The sequence below is a fragment of the Tachyglossus aculeatus genome, chromosome 2 (genome assembly GCF_015852505.1).
Source record: "Tachyglossus aculeatus isolate mTacAcu1 chromosome 2, mTacAcu1.pri, whole genome shotgun sequence".
NCBI lineage: Eukaryota > Metazoa > Chordata > Mammalia > Monotremata > Tachyglossidae > Tachyglossus > Tachyglossus aculeatus.
The window spans coordinates 103,514,808-103,530,480 of NC_052067.1; the positions used below are offsets into that span (position 1 = coordinate 103,514,808).

The following is a 15,673-nucleotide window of genomic DNA, read 5'->3' on the forward strand; positions in this document are numbered from 1 at the left end:
TGTTGCCGACTTGTACTTCCCAAGCACTTAGTACAGTGCTCTGCACACAGTAAACGCTCAATAAATACAGTTGAGTGAATGTGTGTTTGGATTAGCAGGGTATCAGTTTGGATGGAGAGGAAAGGGTAGATTCTAGAGATGTTATGAAGGTAGAACTGACAGGATTTCCTGACAGGTTGAATGTGTGGGATGAATGAGAGCTGAGTTGAGGCTAACGGCCCGGTTAAGGGCTTGTGAGACAGGGAGAATAGTAGTATTGTCTCTGGTGATAGGAAAGTCAGTTGGAGGACAGGCTTTGGGTGGGAAGATGAGGAGTTCTGTTTTGGACATGATTAGTTTCAGCTAGTGGCAGGACATTCAAGTAGGGATGTCGTGGAGGCTGGAAGAAATGCAAGACCGCACAGAAGGAGAGAGATCAGTTTTTCAGTTCTCTCTCGGCCTCACCAGGATCCTGAAACCTCACCTGAGGCATAGCCTGGACACAGGGCACCTGAACTCTTTTGCCGCTGGGATCCCAGTGTCTTTGGGGGCTCCTCCTCAGATAAGCACGACTCCGTCTCTTGTTCCAGCTAGCGCAATTTAATCAGTCAATCGTATTACTTATTAAGTGCCTACTAGGTGTGCAGAGCATTGTACAAAGCCCTTGGGAGAGTACAATGTATTCATTCATTCATATTTATTGAGCATTTACTGTGTGCAAAGCACTGTACTAGGAACTTGGAAGAGTACACTGCAACAACAGACACTACCTTCCCATAATAAGCCCACAGTCTAGCGGGGGAGACACACATTAATATACATAAATAAAATACAGTTATACATATGTGCTGTGAGGCTGGACAGGAGGACGAATGAAGGGACCAAGTCAGGGCAAACAATATAAGAGACACCTTCCCTGCCCACCACGAGCGTACAGTCTGCCATACAGTCTTGGCTCCCTCAGCCCCAAAGTGACTGCTCTGCTCTGCTCCCCGACCTCAGCCTGGAGCCTTCTCACTCGCTAGACCGCTCCTCTTCTAGACTGTGAGCTCGTGGTGGGCAGGAATGTGTCTGTTTGTTGTTATATTGTACTCTCCCAAGCACTACATCAGTTCACTTCTTCCTATTACGTTGCTGATTACTACAACCCAGTCCAATCTACTCTCTGTACCTTTATCTCATCTAACCCACCATCGACCCCTTGTCCACGTCCTCCCTCTATCCTGGAACTCCTTCCCCCTTTGTATCTGTTGGTCCACCACTCTCCCCCTTTCATACCCATCCTAAAATCACATCTCCAAGGAGCCTGCCTTCCCTGCCCAAGCCCTCACTTCCTTGCCCTCCCCTCCGTGTCAACGATGCACCTGACTGTGAATCCCTTAAGCAGTTCGATACTCACCCCAGCCCCCCAGCCCTTTATCCTTAAACTCTACTATTTCCCCTTATTGGTAATTTATTGTAATATCTGTCTCCCCCTGTAGACTGTAAGCTCCGTGGGGGCCAGGATGGCTTCTACCAACTCGGTTGTATCCTAGTTTCCCAAGCGCTTAGTGCAGTCCTCTGCACACAGTAAAAGCTCAGTAAATACTCTTGATTTATTGATTGTGTATGAGCTTCCCTGAAAGCTATGGACAGAGAGGACGGGGCCAGAGAGATCTGAGTACGGGGGAATGGGGAATTAGACTTCTTAAATCAGAGTAAGTGCATGGGGATCGTGGCACTAAGCATTACCAGCTGGATCCCAAGGCTGGCCCAGGGTAAAACCTCGAGGCCACTAGACAGAGGCTCAAATATCCAGCAGGATAGTTCAGCCCTGAGTCCAGAGATTAATAATCATCATCAACTGCCTTTATTGAATACCTCTTTTAAGTGGAGTGCTGTACCGGGCGCTTGGAAATACACAACAGAAATCCCACCCTTCAGGGTTCCTAATCTTTGGGACCTTACTGGCAAATGTGGTAGATGGGGGAAAATAAATTGCCAAAATACGTTAGGCTGAAAAAGTAAAAGCATCTATACAAATGATAAAAGTAGGCAATTAAATGTGTAAATTAGCAAATAGGCGGGTATACATGTTGGTGCTATGATGTGATAATGTGACCTAGAAGATGAGGATTAGTCAGGGGAGGCTTCCTGAAGGAGGTGGCTTTTGGGGAAAGTTTTCATGAGGAAGGGCATTTCATTTATCATCCCCAGACTGAGCCCCCTTTTTCCTCTCCTCCTCCCCATTCCCCCCCACCCTACCTCCTTCCCCTCCCCACAGCACCTATATATATGTTTGTACAGATTTATCACTCTATTTATTTTACTTGTACATATTTACTATTCTATTTTGTTAATGATGTGCATTTATCTTTAATTCTATTTGTTCTGTCGACTTGACACCTGTCTACATGTTTTGTTTTGTTGTCTGTCTCCCCCTTCTAGACTGTGAGCCCGTTGTTGGGTAGGGACCGGCTCTATATGTTGCCAACTTGTACTTCCCAAGTGCTTAGTACAGTGCTCTGCACACAGTAAGCGCTCAATAAATACAATTGAATGAATGAATTCCATCGAAAAAGTCCAGGAATAGCAGGATGAGGGAGGTACATGTAGATTCTCATGTTCCACTCCTAAACGCTTTCCAAAGTGAGGTGTGTCTCCAAGGCAGAATGAAGATTTGGAGAAAAACAGCTTTGGCCTTTGAGAGGAGTTTGAGGAGGAACGTGCGCCATGGACCCTTTTTTATGTCACATGAAGCCGAGCTAGCGCGATGTATTTTTTGGCAGAGCCCCGGGATGTGCTGCCAAACATGAGAGGATCCAAACTGAACAGGGCTATTGTGTGACCCTAAAAGGAAAAAGAGGTTTGGGGAAATGCCAGAACAACCTCATTGGCCTGGCTAGTCAAGAAATTGGAGAGCTCCTCTTTGCCTACTGCCTTTCTTCCTGAACCTAATTAAAATTCTTCCTCTCGGTTTTTTTATTCGCTCTCCCGCTCCAGGCCCACACCATCTCAAACCCACTCTCTCCAGACACCGTATGGGAATTTCCTTAGCTCTTCCCCTGGAGGATCCTAAAAAGAGTTTCTAATTGGATTGGACCCTGGCCTTAAGCGTAACTAACTCCACGAGTTTCACCTGAATGGCCTGAAATAGGTGAAACAACTTGGCCTATTGGATATAGCATGGGCCTGGGTTCTAATCTCGGCACCACCACTTTTCTGCTATGTGACCTGGGGCGAGTCACTTCACTTTTCAGTGGCTCAGTTACCTCATCTGTAAAATGGGGACTAAGTACATAGGTGCCAATGTAGGACATGGGCTGTGTCCAACCTGATTAACTTGGGTCTATCCCAGTGCCTAGTACAATACCTGGTACACAAATACCATTAAAAAAGCACAAAACAGAAAAAAGCAGGTCCTTTATGTGGGATTCAAACTGGATAAAGAGTAGAGTCATCAAAAACTGGTGTGTCCTTCGGGTCTCCTGAATGAAGGTTTCAAATAGAAAAACCTGTCCTTGAAAATGTCGGAGTCACATCTTCATCCCTCATTGAAGAATCTGATTTACCTGAAACTCTTGGGTAATGTTGACTGTCAAGTCTCCCAGAATCAATAAATCTCTGAGTCCAAGACTTCAGGTTTTAATCAGGTTGAACTTTTCAGCTCCGACCAGTGTGTCTTAGGAGCTTGGGTGTTCATCGAGGGAATTTCTGATGTTTTAAACAAAGTGACCGACAAACAGACTTAGAACAGGGTAGCCTTTGAAGTAATCAACATTTCGTTTTCACAGCCGAGATGAAAGATGCAGTTGTTTACGTGAGGACGGCAGCCTCAGGGAAATGTTGGCCTGTTTCAGGAAGTGAAGCACAAACTTACAGCAGATTCCACAAAGAGCAACCCATTGGATAAAATAGTTGCCATTCTGCTTTCTTAAAATAGCCCGGGCAGCACACTTGCTCCTTTGCTTCCTCCTTAAAGATGTGCTTAGCTTAAAATATCGACAAACCTGTGGAAATGAAGCTACAGTGAATGAAGAGAAGCAGCATGGCCTAGTGGAGAGAGCACAGGAGTGGGAGTCGAGATCTGGGTTCTAATCGTGCCTCCGCCTGTCCTGCTATATCACTTAACTTCTCTGTGCCTCAGTTTCCTCATAAAGCTCATCCTCTAGTCTGTAAGCTCATTGCAGCCAGAGAGTGTGTCTACCAACTCTGTTGTATTGTACTCCCCTAAGTGCTTAGTACTGTACGCAGTAAGCACTCAATAAATATGATTGTGTAATATGGGGAGTAAATATCTGTTCTTATAATAATGGTGGCATTTATTAAGCGCTTACTTTGTGCAAAGCACTGTTCTAAGCACTGAGGAGGTTACAAGGTGATCAGGTTGTCCCACGGGGGGCTCACAGTCTTAATCCCCATTTTACAGATGAGGTAACTGAGGCACAGAGAAGTTGTGACTTGCCCAAAGTCACACAGCTGACAATTGGCGGAGCCAGGATTTGAACCCATGACCTCTGACTCCAAAGCCCACGCTGCTTCTCTGTTCTTCCCTTCACTGTTCTTCCCTTAAGGTGTGAGCCTTGTGCGAGTGAGGAATTGTGTCTGGTGTATGACCTTGTATCTGTCACAGTGCTTAGTACACAGTGCGCATTTAACATAAACATACTGCTCTTATCATCACAAAGCCAAGAACCTTTAGGTTTTCTTCTGATTTCCTACATAATGGAATTCGGTCTCCAACAGGTTCCTCGAAGATATTCCCTGTTTCTGAGCTGTATTCTGAGGAATCCCTTACTGATCTTGATGGACACCATTGCTGGTTCTTTTTTCTTACTAAGGAGTCGGGAGGAGTGCTATTGTGAGAAGCAGCGTGACTCAATGGAAAGAGCACGGGCTTTGGAGTCAGGGGTCATGGGTTCAAATCCTGGCTCTGCTAATATTCAGCCCTGTGACTTTGGGCAAGTCACTCAACTTCTCTGTGCCTCAGTTACCTCATCTGTAAAATGGGGATTAAGACTGTGAGCCCCCCGTGGGACAACCTGATCTCCTTGTAACCTCCCCAGCGCTTAGAACAGTGCTTTGCACATAGTAAGCGCTCAATAAATGCCATCATTATTATTATTATTAAGAGAATCTCTGCCTTTCCTGAACAATTTAGAATGCTGGGCCTCTAGACTATAAACTCCTTGTGAGCAGAGATGGTGTCTACCAGCTCTTGTACCTTCCCAAGTGCTTAGTACAGTGCTTTGCACACGATAAGCGCTTGATAAGCACCACTTGTCTGCATTCTGACCTGGGACAAGTCACTTCACTTCTCTATGCCTCCGTTACCTCATCTGTAAAATGGGGAGGAAGACCGTGAGCCCTGTGTGGGTCAGGGACTGCGTCCAACCTGATTAACTCATATCTACCCCAGCACTTGGTTCAGTGCCTGGCCCATAGTCAGTGCTTAACAAACACCATAAGAAAAGATAAATGCTATTAAACGATTGTGCTTCTGCGGGATTTGAGAGTGGAAGAGAAGGGAATTCCAGTCACTGGCCCGGTTGACCAGTGACGACACTTAAAGTTAGTAGGAACGAGGCGCCCGTGACACCGCGTACGTAATGCCGGACACGTAGCATCCCGTAACGATATCACGGAGAACATTTTACATTTCACTTGCCTGATCCTTAAGGGTTTCTCTGATGGTGCCCCGGCCCCCTCCCCAGTTTGCTTAAGAGTTGGGGTGGGAGCCGACCAGCTGAAACCAGCCCAGTGGCTCCCCATGGGCTGATCTTAGGAACCAATTTTTCATTTTGAACCTGGCAGTGATTGGGGTGGGGCAGTGCCTCCGATAACAGCTCATCCCATCTGCTTCAGCCCGGCTCTCTGGGTTCAGCCTTGGAACCTGCCAAAGTGCCGCTTGTGTTGGCAAAAGCACGCGGTTTTGGGATGGTGAAGAAAATGTAGGGATGGAATCTTAGAATTGTTTTGCTCTGATGGCGGGTTTCCAGCAAGCCCGGGGTCGAGGCCGTCTTTCACCTCCTCACTCTACATGCCCAGGGTTCTTACTTGAAAAGCACATTAAAATTCCACCAAATCCTTAGCAAATGCCAGAAAGGTGGGGAGGGACTAGCTTCAATCAATCACAATAAAAATATGTTGGTATTTAAGTGCTTACTATGTGCCAAGCACTGTTCTAAGCGCTGGGGTAGATACAAAGTCAGCAGGTTGTCCCATGTAGGGCTCACGGTCTTCACCCCCATTTTACAGGTGAGGTAACTGAGGTACAGAGAAGTGAAGTGACTTGCCCGAGGTCACAGCTGACAAATGGCAGAGTCAGGATTAGAACCCATTGGATAAAATAGTTGCCATTCTGGTTTATGACCTTGTATCTGTCGCAGTGCTTAGTACGCAGTGCTTGGTACACAGTAAGCGTTTAACATAAACATACTGCTCTTATCATCACGAAGGCAAGAACCTTTAGGTTTTCTTCTGATTTCCTACATAATGGAATTCAGTCTCCAATAGGTTCCTCGAAGATATTCCCCGTTTCTGAGCTGTATTCTGAGGAATCCCCTAATGATCTTGATGGAGACCGTTGCTAGTTCTTTCTTACTAAGGAGTCGGGAGGAGTGCTATTATGAGGAGAGGAGAGGAAAGGAAAAGAGACCCATCTCCAAAACTTTGGAAAAGCAGAGGAGATTGGCTCGATAGCCTGAGACTGTGACAGCCAAAAATAAAAGTTGTGGTTTTTGTTAAGTGCTTCTTAACTGCCAAACACTGTACTAAATGCTGCGGTCGATACAAGATAATCAGGTCCCATATGGGGTTCACAGTCAAGGAGAGAGAACAGGTATTGAATCCCCACCTCTGACTTCCAAGCCCGTGCTTTTTTCCACTAAGCCACGCTGCTTCTCTAAGTAACACTTAGGTAACTCTTAAATAATGCTCATTTATTGAGTGTTTACTATGTGCAGAGCGCTGTACTGAATCCTTGGGAGAGTAATAATTGTGGCGTTTTTTAAATGCTTACCTTGTGTCGAGCACCGTACTGAATACTTGGGAGAGTAATAATTATAATTGTGGTATTTAAGTGCGTACTGTGTGACGAGTACTGTTTTAAGGACTAGGGTAGATATTTTACTGTTTTAGACTGTGAGCCCACCGTTGGGTAGGGACTGTCTCTATATGATGCCAACTTGTGCTTCCCAAGCGCTTAGTACAGTGCTTTGCACACAGTAAGCGCTCAATAAATACGATTGATATAAATCCATCAGCATGGCCTAGTGGAAAGAGTAGAGGCGTGAGAGTTAGAGGACCTGGATTTTGAATCCGGCTCCGCAACTTGTCTTCGGTGTGACCTTGGTCAAGGCACTTAACATAGTAAGTGCTTAACAAATACCATTTTTTTTGAAAGGGTCATACTTGTCCCTGTCCCCCATGGGCCTCATACTCTTAAGAGGAAGAACAGATCTCTTATCACCATTTTTACAGATGGGGAAACTGAGGCACTGAGAAGTTAAGTGGCTTGGCCAAGGTCGTACAGCAGGTAAGCGGAGGAGTCGCAATTAGAACCCAGGCCTGGGCTCTCTCGGTTAGGCCACAAAGAAACCTGGTCAGTAGGGTTGGTAGACACAATCCCGCGCACAAGGACTTTACAGTTTAGAAGGGGAGAATGACATTAAAATATATTGCAGGTGGGGGAACTGGAACAGCAATTCAACTTATTTTAAAGGGAATCTTTGCCAGAGACTCTCAGCTCTGCTCCTCTCTAGAGGGGTATGGGTGGTTTTTGAAATAAGACCTCCACGTAGCCTTCAATCAAGTGATTTTTTTAATAAAAAAAAACAAAAGAAACACACCGTCAGTTCTCTTGGAGATGTTGGTGCCTGAAGTGCAGAGCATCTGCTTTATTTTTAAAGGGCTGTTCTTTGCAGCACCTAGTTAGCTAAATGGGAACCATGTGGGGTAAATCAGGTTTCAGGCCAGCCTGCTTCCTATAAACATTCCTCCTTCGTGTTTAGGTGACTTTTGACTAATAGATTAGAAACTTCAAGGGCCACGGCAGGAGACTTTTAGAGTCCGACCTTTATGGAAGCCAGGACCTTTAAAATCCGTCGGCAGAACCTTTCTCAGATGGCCTTTTAAGAGAAAGGGAATTTGAAGAAAACGCTTTTCCCTCCTCCTCTGCCCACCCAACCGACCTAAATTCAGAGCCAAGACTCCGTTTCCCCCAAGTGCTTCTCCGAACAGATCCAGTTGATGTTTTTTTGCATTTTATTGTCTTCTCTGGAATGCAGTGTTTTCCTTTGGGAATACCTCCCAAGGCGCCATCCCCACCCACACATTTACATTCTCTGAGCCAGCGTGTCAGCCCTTTAATACGTCCAAAACAAAATTTGTCTTTTCTCGGGATTTCCATACCATCTCTGGGCCTGGAGTGCATCACAGGAGCAGGAAGCTTTGAACTCTGCCTCCGCTTTTCCCAGGCGCACCTTGGCCTTACCCGCAGCCTGTGATGGGACAGGAAAGGAAAAGAGAGACCCATCTCCAAAACTTTGGAAAAGCATCATCATCATCAATCGTATTTATTGAGTGCTTACTGTGTGCAGAGCACTGTACTAAGCACTTGGGAAGTACAAGTTGGCAACATATAGAGACAGTCCCTACCCAACAGTGGGCTCACAGTCTAAAAGCAGAGGAGATTGGCTCGATAGCCTGAGACTGTGAAAGCCAAAAATAAAAGTTGTGGTTTTTGTTAAGTGCTTCTTAAGTGCCAAGCACTGTACTAAATGCTGCGGTCGATACAAGATAATCAGGTCCCACATGGGGTTCACAGTCAAGGAGAGAGAACAGGTATTGAATCCCCATTTTGCAGATGAGGGAACTGAGGCACAGAGAAGCTAAGTGACTTACTCAAGGTCACACAGCAGACAGGGAGCAGGGCTGGGATTAGAATCCAAGTCTTCTTACTCCCAGGCCTGTGTTCCTTCCACTGGGCCTCGCTGCTCCCCAGTGAACTCAAACGATTAATTGCAAAGCTTCTCAAGTCAAGAATGCAGTGCTTTCCTTTGTGCCAGATTTTTAAGGAAAAGACTTTAAGAGGACTGAAGAAAATATTTGACTAACCCCTGGGAAGTGCCAGGTTTTCCAAATACTTTTTCCGTCGGTTTTGGGCTCTTCTTCCCGTGGGTGATGTTTAATCCCAGCTCCACCGTTTTCCTGCTCTGTGATGTTTAAAAATGGGCTAGATTCTCATCTGTGTGGTTCAGAAGTGGCTCTGCAGAAAGATCTGTCGGTAATTGTGTAATGCACAGAAGCTCAGTCCCCTGCTTACTGCGGTTTTGTCTTGTCTTATGCTGTCGAGTCATCTCCAACCCATAGTGACTCCATGGCTGCATCTCTCCCAAGAACGCCTCGCCTCCATCTGCAGTCGTTCCGGTAGTGTATCCCTAGAGTTTTCTTGGTAAAAATATGGAAGTGGTTTACCAATGCCTTCTTCCGTGCGGTAAACTTGACCCTCCGCCCTTGACGCTCTTCCATGCCGCTGCTGCCCATGAGTTTTGACTTGTAGCAGATTGCCTTCCACTTGCTAGCCACTGCCCAAGCTAGGAATCGAATGGGTAGGCCTCTGCTTGACTCTCCCTCCCATAGCCAAGACTGGTCGAGTACTGGAAACTCTCCAGGTGTGGTCCTGAGACGGGACTTACTGCAATTCCCTAAACAGTATTAGATGGAAATGGTTAAGTAGCAACTGTAGGCTTCTGCGGCATTTAAGTGCCTTTGATTTGGCCTCCACAAGTCACCTAATTGCATTAAAGAACATTTTTGAATGGCATCATTCATCATGGCTCATAAATTTTTAGGCATTTTACCTAGTCCAGTTCCCTGGTATGAAGATACTTTACAGATATTCCAATCCCTAGTCCCAACCTATCTTGTAACATCATTTTTAGATGGGTATAGAAAAGTTGATGATAATAATAATTATGGTACTTGTTAAGCACTTAATATGTGCCAAGCACTGTTCTGACTTTTGGGGTAGATATAAGGTAATCATCTTAAGTGGGCTCACAGTCTTAATCCCCATTTTACAGATGAGGTAACTGAGGCAAAGAGAAGTCTGCCAAAGTCACCTAGCTGATAAGTGGCAGAGCCAGGATTAGAACCCATGACCTCTGACTCCCAAGCCTCGGCTCTTCCCACTGAGCCATGCTGCTTCTTAGAGAAATAGCATGGCTCAGTGGAAAGAGCCAGGGCTTGAGAGTCAGAGGTCATGGGTTCTAATCCTGGCTCTGCCACTTGTCAGCTATGCGACTCTGGGCAAGTCATTTAACTTCTCTGAGCCTCGTTACCTCATCAGTAAAATGGGGATTAAGACTGTGAGACCTACGTGGGACAACCTTGATTACCTTGTATCCCCCCACAGCGTTTAGAACAGTGCTTGGCACATAGTAAGCACTTAACAAATACCAACATTATTATTATTATTTAGCTCCACGATGGGAGTCATGGAGCTAAAATCTTGCCCAATACATGGAAAAGATTTCCCTTGAGAATCCGAGGAAAGCCTTTATAGTTCACAAAAGTGTTTTGTGAGCTTGGACTCTAGAATCTAAAGAGATCCTACGTGTAGTCATTATGAATTCTCTCCTTAAGTTAGTAATTCTTCTTGCCTCTTGGCGAACTTTCAGAGACAGAATTGAAGGACATGGTTCTCAAGGACTCCAGGTTTGTGTCCCGTTAACCCTATTCAGTCTTTTAAAGAACCACATGGAGGAAGATGTAGGAAAATCATAGGCTGTATTTGGTTGCGTTAAAAAAGATGTAATATTTATAATAATGGTGCCTTGGTAAGTGGTTACTATCTGCCAAGCATGGTACTAAGCTCTACGTGGCTCAGTGGGAAAAAACACGGGCTTTGGAGTCATCATCATCATCATCATCATCATCAATCATATTTATTGAGCGCTTACTATGTGCAGAGCACTGTACTAAGCGCTTGGGAAGTACAAATTGGCAACACACAGAGACAGTCCCTACCCAACAGTGGGCTCACAGTCTAAAAGGGGGAGACAGAGAACAAAACCAAACATACTAACAAAATAAAATAAATAGAATAGATATGTACAAATTAAATAAATAAATAGAGTAAAAAAAATATGTACAAACATATATACATATATACAGGTGCTGTGGGGAAGGGAGGGAGGTAAGATGGCGGGGGGGATGAGGGGGAGAGGAAGGAAGGGGCTCAGTCTGGGATGGCCTCCTGGAGGAGGTGAGCTCTCAGCAGGGTCATGGTCAGAGGTCATGGGTTCAAATCCCAGCTCCGCCAATTAGCTGTGTGACTTTGGGCAAGTCACTTCACTTCTCTGGGCCTCAGTTCCCTCATCTGTAAAATGGGGATGAAAACTGTGAGCGCACCCATGGGACAACCGGATCATCTTGTAACCTCTCCAGCGCTTAGAACAGTGCTCTGCACATAGTAAGCGCTTAATAAATGCCATCATTATTATTATTATTATTCTATGAGAAATAGTTCCTGTCCCCCACGGGGCTCACAGTCTAAGTAGAAGGCAGAACAGGCATTGCATCTCCATTTTACAGATGAGGAAAGTAAGGCACAGAGAAGTGAAGTCAGTGACCCAAAGTCACACAGCAGGCAAGTGGCAGATCTGGGGTTAGAACTCAAGCCTTCTGATTCCCAGGCCTAGGCCCTTTCCACTAGCCCTCGCTGCTTCGCATCCATGATATATCGAACTCCAGTCCATACTAAAGATCTATGGAGTATCTGTCTTCCATAGATGTGAGGCTTGGAAATGCCACAGCTATCCCAAATAGTTGCTGGATATTAATGTATCCAGGAACGATATTAAATCTAAAATGATTTCCTACAACAATGTCTCTCTGCCCTGATTGATACTTTGCCAACTTTGGAACAGTTCTGCCATGTAGAAAGACCACGGGCCCAGGGGGAAGTGGACCTGTTCTAATTCTCACTCTCCCACGTGTCTGCTGTGTGACCTTGGGTAAGTCACTTCATTTCTCTATATTGTAAGCTTGTTGCGGGCAGGAAACGTGTCTACCAACTCTGTTATATTGTACTCTCCCAAGCACTTAATACAGTGCTCTACAACCAGTCGTATTTATTGAGCACTTATTGTGTGCAGCTCTGTACTAAATTCTTGGGAGAGTATAATGTAACAGACACATAAGCCCTCAGTGAATATGATTGATTGATAGATTGTTTACTTCATCTGTAAAATGGGAATTAAGACTGAGCCCTATGTGGGACAGGGAATGTGTCCAACCTGATTATTTTGTATTCATTCATTCATTCAATCATATTGAGTGCTTACTGAGTGCAGAGCATTGTACTAAGCACTTGGGAAGTACAAGTTGGCAACATAAAGAGATGGTCCCTACCCAACAACGGGCTCACAGTCTAGAAGGGGAGACAGACAATAAAACAAAACATGTGGTCAGGTGTCATCATCGGAATAAATAGAAGTAAAGCTAGATGCACATCATTGACAAAATAAATTGAATAGTAAATATGTACAAGTAAAATAAATAGAGTAATAAATCTGTACAAACATATATACAGGTGGTATGGGGAGGGGAAGGAGGTAGGGGGAGGGGGAGAGGAAGGAGGGGACTCAGTCTGGGAAGGCCTCTTGGAGGAGGTGAGCTCTCAGTAGGGCTTTGAAGGGAGGAAGAGAGCTAGCTTGGCGGATGTGTGGAGGGAGGGCATTCCAGGCCAGGGGGAGGATCTACTTCAGTGCTTACTACAGTGCTTGATACATAGTAAGCACTTAACAAATACTGTAAAAATAAAAACGGCCAGAGGATGTGTAGAAGCGAATAGAGTTCCATAGTGGTGTTTGCAAAAAATGCGGCGAAACTGTGATTACTAAGAAGTAATAATAACAGATAGGGTAACCTTGCAACAGCAGTTAGAGGCAGCAGCTCCTTTAGAGTCCTATCAGCAATTGAAACCAAAAGATTGGGCGCTGCCACTAAGATGAAACCAAATTCCATCATGAAATCATCATGAAAAGGCTTATAGATCACGCGTTGATCCTTTCAGCCACCCATGAATAATTACAGCATAAAGAACATTTCTCAGTGCTTATGAAAACAATGTCATGCAGACCAGATTTTAACTGTCATTTTAACCCCCATCCAGACTATAAACACCTTGTGGGCAGGGAATGTGCCTGCAAATTCTGTTATATTGTACCCTCCCATCATCAGTCGTGTTTATTGAGCACTTACTGTGTGCAGAGCACTGTACTAAGCGCTTGGGAAGTACAAGTTGGCAACATATAGAGACAGTCCCTACCCAACAGTGGGCTCACAGTCTAGAAGTCCCAAGCACTTAATATAGTGCTGTGGCCACAGTAAGCACTAAATAGATGCCATTGATTTACTGATCAATTGATTACTCTTGCATTCTGGGGAAAAAAATATTTATTTTTCACTCAGGGGGAAAGATGTGATTGCAAAGTTTTTCTACATTGTTCTGTTTCTCTCTGACAGCCACATATATCCAGCACATCAAAACACTCAGTTGTTTCACTCCAGTACTCCATTCCTTATAGTTCCTTAATAATTATCCATTGACTCTGCTGAGAGCAAAGCAGTCAGGAAGCTAATCTCAATCATGTTCTTGAAAAGTATGTTTTTCTTGTACTCTCCAGAAAGCTTTGAAGAGTTTCAAGCTTAGAAATGCTTCAGAAAATGGTCTCAATTTGAGGCAGTTTATCTGAAATTCTCCTTCCCTTCCTTTCTTTTTCCTAGCGGTTGGCCTCCCTGCCATCTGCAAAAAGGTCCCTCCCTGAAATGTGTAGGCAACACGCAGAAACAAACCAACATCCAGAGAAATACATAATTGACATTTCTTCCTTATATTGTGTCAACATCCCAAGTATGAGTTGCTGCAGTTTTTCCCTGCGCTGGGGAAGACAACACTTGGTCACCTGAAACCTTATAAGCACCCAGAAAACAGCTGACATAGCAGAGATGATTTCCTCACCTGGTGTCGTCTGTCAAGATTTCAAGCTGCAGTTCTGAGCAAGGCTTTGGGTAGGAATGGAGTGCTCAACAAAAGTAGACTTTACCTTGAGGAAAAATAATGAGGAGAACCACAGAAATGCTGGAAATAGGTGCCAGAAATTCCCAGTCTAATCTACCGTGAGGAAATAAATTACTTGATGGCTGTGAGCCCCATATGGGACAACTTGATTACCTTGTATCTACCCCCAGCGCTTAGAAAAGTGCTTGGCACATAGTAAGTGCTTAATAAATACTATTATTATTATTATTCCAGTGGGGAGAGAGGTGAAAGTATCATGAATCTACTGGGTGGAGTGAGCCTGTCAAACAGAAATGCCAAATAAGATTTTGGTGGGGGAGGTACAAAGAGGCTGAATAGAGAATCAAGTGTGATTGAGAAATTTAGCAGGCCAAAATGCAGGGGGCATCTTGGTTCCCACAAGCAGGAATCCTTCATCATTGGGAAGAGTTTTGAAGGGTCCTTGCGGGCATTTGATTGAAACAAGACCTGGAATGTTGCATTTCACCGTGGGCCCCTCCAATTCCGATAGGGACAGGGTAGCAGTGGGAATTACTGATTCTAGCCGGGGCCCACGAAGAACCACGAAAGAGCATTCGCTGGCAGGTACACAGCCACTTCCAATCAATCAAGCAATCATTTATTGAATGCTGTGTGCAGAGTACTATACTAAGCGCTTGGGAGAGTGCAGTGTTAGAGAAGTGGGTGGAAACCTTCCCTGCCCACAAGGAGCTTACAGTCTAGAGGACTTCCAGCGTTTTATGGCCTGTTGTCATCCTCCTCCCTCTTCACTGGTGACCCATAAAAGACTTCCAAACTGTGAAAAGTGGCTTGTGAGCCCAAATAATTGCCCTTGCTATAAACCTATATGCGGCATGCTGATAAATAGTGGCCTGGGGGAAGAGTTGACTTCCTTCAGCCAATTTTTTCCAGTTTCCAATGGGACTAAATCTTTTGGGCTGTCTTTTAAAGAGTAATAATGATAATAATAATAATGGCATTTATTAAGCGCTTACTATGTGCAGAGCACTGTTATAAGCGCTGGGGAGGTTACAAGGTGATCAGGTTGTCCCAAGGGGGGTTCACAGTCTTAATCCCCATTGTACAGATGAGGTAACTGAGGCACAGAGAAGTTGCGACTTGCCCAAAGTCACGCAGATGACAAGTGACAGAGCCAGGATTTGAACCCATGACCTCTGACTCCAAAGCCTGGGCGCTTTCCATTGAGCCACGCTGCTTCTCTAGTACCCAAGTCTATATCATAAATTATAATCCAAAGGCAATGAAACCTCTAAACCTCTATTTTTGACTCAGGGGGAAAGATGTGATTGCAAAGTTAGTTTTTCTACATTATTCTGTTTCTCTCTGACAGCCACATATATCCAGCACATCAAAACACTCAGTTGTTTCACTCCAGTACTCCATTCCTCATGGTTCCTTAATAATTATCCATTGACTGCTGAGAGCAAAGCAGTCAGGAAGCTAATCTCAATCATGTTCTTTAAAAGTATGTTTTTCTTGTATTCTTCAGAGAAAAACTGAAGAGTCCATAGGGTTCAGTCCAAAACTGAACTGTCCATAGGTTTCTAGGAAAAGGGACCCATCAGGAGATGGGAACGTAAATGGGTTTAAACCTTGTAAGAGCTC

At 44.8% G+C, this 15,673-nt stretch overlaps 1 protein-coding gene and 1 non-coding gene across 3 annotated transcripts in view; one reads left to right on the plus strand and one right to left on the minus strand.

The window, feature by feature from the left end:
• The window catches only part of FHL2 (four and a half LIM domains 2), a 122,170-nt gene that overhangs the window by 78,064 nt on the left and 28,433 nt on the right, over positions 1–15,673 (plus strand). The window lies entirely within an intron of this gene.
• On the minus strand, positions 9,513–9,650 carry LOC119923626. Its single transcript, XR_005448915.1, has one exon. It is a non-coding gene; the product is annotated as a small nucleolar RNA SNORA7 (small nucleolar RNA).